We start from the raw sequence: 3,918 nt of genomic DNA, 5'->3' as shown, positions 1-3,918 counted from the left end.
GTGTCTACGGCTGATAATTTTAGGGAATAAATAGAGATAAAAACGCATAGGAAACTGTCCAATTACAATTCAGTTGTAATCAGGAGCCATAATCGGGGACGGAGACCGCAAGCGCGCGCTATTTCTAGTATTGGGGTTGTCCCCATGATATGGGACAATAATTCTATTTTTAGAACAAATTGCGCCATCGCCTGCGGCACACGCGCGTACATGCTGCGAGGATTCTTGCGGATGTCGCGCGGGGGAAATGGCGTCCGAAATTCCGAAATTTTTCATGTTTTTGGCCCAGAACTCAACGCGTTTACGTCTGTTGGAATTTTTCTTTACTATTTTCGTCGTAAGCTGCTCCAGTTTGAGTGAAGTAAGACAGTGTCGAATTTAGGTATGTTCCGCTTCAAGATTATATATATCGCTGACCAAGTTGTGTTCCGACGGATGCTTCTTTTACATGAACTGTACATTACTCCACTTTAAATTTCACATATGTTGAAGATTAACAGCTTTTCCATGACACAGCAAAAAACTAGCTGGATATATTTAGATATAGCAGAGCTTTAGGACTTCATAGTTTCCTAGCTCCTCTTGCCACACGCTTGCGAGCAATTTGCCAGTCTATCGCGACTGAAAAGTAAAACAAAATAATTGCTAGTTTGGTCAGTTTGAGTTTCGCCTGAATTGTAAGCAACGCTTGCTGTTTCATCAAGGCCCAATAACTTTACGTCCGTAGATACTGCTCAGTTTTATTCGTGTAAAAATCCACCAAATTCTCTGTTGTCGATGAATGAGAGCGCCCGCCGATGCTTGTTTTGTACAGTCAGTAAACATGACAAATTGTACTTGCGCCGCACTTTCGTGTGAAAACGTACATCGAACTCAAACAATAATTCTATGGTTTTTTAATATGTTTAAGATTGATAAATGTTTGAGAACATATTAAAAGCTAAGCTGAAAATATGTGAATAAAGCAGAAATAATCAGCAAAGTTACGTTGACGCTTTCTTTAATCAACTTCGAATAACGATTTCGATTTTGTTGATCGAGTTATCAAAACTCCTTGTTTATTTTCATTTTCGCAGTGTAAAACTTCACTATGCTTATGTTGAAGAAACCCACATGATGTTAGTAGCATTTTTTGCGTTCGTGAAATTTGTTGCAGCATCTCAGCACAAAAGATAACGAAAGAAATCTTTGTCAAGATTTGTTGACAATTAAAAACACCGACTCGGACTTGAAAGTGCACGCGCTGCACTATGCAAATGAGCTAATTGTACGCGTCAGACTTTCCTTTCAAAAACTTTTGCAAGCTCACCAAACAAGCAGAACCAATAAGAAACCATCAAAACAGGTTTTGGTTATGATTAACCATTGTCTGAGAAACTCACAAATTAACTCGATACCAGAGTAGAGAGTTTTCTTGCTATATTCTTAAGCATACGCGTGAGCTTACAACTAGCGTGAGCAGATCTTATTATTCATTCCCAGCGCGAGATTGAAGTCTTGTTTTCGACCCTGAAAAACCCACCTTTTCCGTTGGCTCAGAGCATAAAACTACATATAGGCGCCCTGGTTCGTATTCCCTGCCTTATTCCCTGCCATCGCTGTGAAAAATACGCAAGATAATCCCTCAAGGCCTCTCAACTCTCACCATTTGATCACGCAACGTGACAACATCCACGCGAGAGCCCCCGACATGTGCGTGGATCCGCGCGGATATATGACGTCAGGATGGCGCAATTTGTTCTAAAAATAGGAAAATTGTCCCATATCATAGGTGCGCGCGGATCCCAAGACTTACGGTCTCCGTCCCCGATTATGGCCCCTGGTTGTAATCTATTAATTTGTCATGTTCCTTATTCAAACCGTCATTATTATTTTTTAAAAAAAGGAAAAGTGACGAAATTTCTTGTTATTAATTTAATAACAATACACTTGAAAAAAATTACTCGATTCTGATTGGCTAAGAGCGTGCAGTTTAAGTGTAACACCAGTGCAAAAAGTGTAACACCAGCGGAAATTACGAGATCACCAGACCCCTTCAGAACGGTAAACGAATATCAGCCAAACAGCCAAATATTTTCGAACATCCGCAGCTCAACAATCACCCGAACCCTTTCGAAGATTACCAAAGATTACCCGTAAATTACTGAAAATTTTCCAACATTATCGGACGTTTTCCGAATAGTTTCAATTATTAGTGTACAGCAAAGACCCTAATTAGTCTATTTTCGAGCGTGTTATTAACAAGTAATCATATGACTATTCTCGTGCAATAACAGAGCACCTGTGAATTTTTCGAATACTACAATCTGCACTCACCCTATGGGCATGTGCAATTTTGTTAGCCCTTGAAAGATTTACTCGTGCTTATTCATTCCAAATTGCGTCGAAATCATGTGATTATCTGATACATATGTTTAGCCACTACAATGGACAAAGATTATCTTCCCCCTTTTTTTAATTGCAATTATTTGTGGATCATTTTTGTCCAACGCTTTACCCTGGTCGATCGATCGATGTCTTGAAAGTTAATGCATCAATAAAAAACAACTCCCTGAACCGGAAGCAGTAAATTAGCATTTGCGCATTATTCGGAGTATATGCAACCTATTCGCACACTTAATAAAATTGTTTCTGCTAAAAGTCCAATTCCAAACCTTTTGTGGCTAGCGCATTTTCTGTTCGAAATGAAGCTTTTTACCTGCGAGCACAAACCCGTGACACATGAAAGCAAATTTTTGACAGAGTTTTGTGAACGACGATTTGCAAATCTCCGTAATAACTGACCTTCATAGCTAAACTACAACCTGCGAGCAGGCTCTTCACATGGCAACTTCTCTTTCTCCTTTTGTACTTTCTTTCCCCACGAAGAGCCTGCTCGCAGGCTAAAAATTTCTTCCTCCAAAGGGACATAACATTGCAGCCACGTTACTGACAGTTTATAGATCCCGACGATAATTTATACGGAATGTGTGGACAATTGGCTTTATGCTTTGATTGTTTTGTCACGCATTCAGGTACGTTCTGTTTACAAGCTTATAGAGGTAGCTTCATAGAAATATTTTATAACAATAAAATACTTCAAGTCACAAGGAAATTAATATATTTGGGGTCTGGCGGTTCTCAGGCAGGTTTGTGCTGTTAAACTCAGGATTAAAGGGCGTTCGACGAAGCTTACGCTAAAACCGGTAATGCTACCTTCTAATTGTTTTGTAAAAGCGCCATATTTTGAACAAAGGCTATCTCTGTGGTTGACCTTTGTAGAAATTGAGGACATTTAAACCGTAGGATGCAATACAATTCTCACTTTGTACAACTACATTTTTCTGTGTGGCACTTCTCACAGATGCTGATATCCTAGTCTTATCCTCGCTAAATGCCTACTAATTCGACTCGGATTTCTCTTTAGTAAGTGCTCTAATATCTCATCGAGCTAATGGTCTTGAGCGGTTGATATATTCAGCAGACAATGATGAAGCATAGTTTACAAGCATTTGCGATTTCGTGCATATATTTTGAACTGTGGTTGTTTCAATGAAATCCATGTCACTCTCAGTCGATTGAATCTACTTAAAAATTGTTCGTGTCCAAGATAGCTTGTGAAATTTTTGTGAAGTTTGTCTCCTTCTCTTAAGACTAAGCAGTATTCTCCTAGCACCATGTTTCATCGATTAGGCGGTATATGTTAGGGATTGTTCATAGTCTGTTATGGGGGGAGACAACTGTGACAGAAAGAAACAGTGAGCGTGCTCCCTTGCTTCATAACATTTTAGATTACCAGTGCCCCCAGGTCAAATTTTTGATAAATCTCAGTTTAAAAATAAAGTTGTCTGTTATTGTTAATAATTGTCTTAGATTTGCATGAGTGACATTTACCTCTGTCACGTGATCGAATCAATTTTCGCTGGTTCAATTGGCTTA

Source organism: Orbicella faveolata, unplaced genomic scaffold (assembly GCF_042242905.1).
Source record: "Orbicella faveolata isolate gen_17 unplaced genomic scaffold, um_ofav_v1 contig_35, whole genome shotgun sequence".
In the NCBI taxonomy this organism is placed as follows: domain Eukaryota; kingdom Metazoa; phylum Cnidaria; class Anthozoa; order Scleractinia; family Merulinidae; genus Orbicella; species Orbicella faveolata.
Note: the sequence above shows the minus strand (reverse complement) of the source record.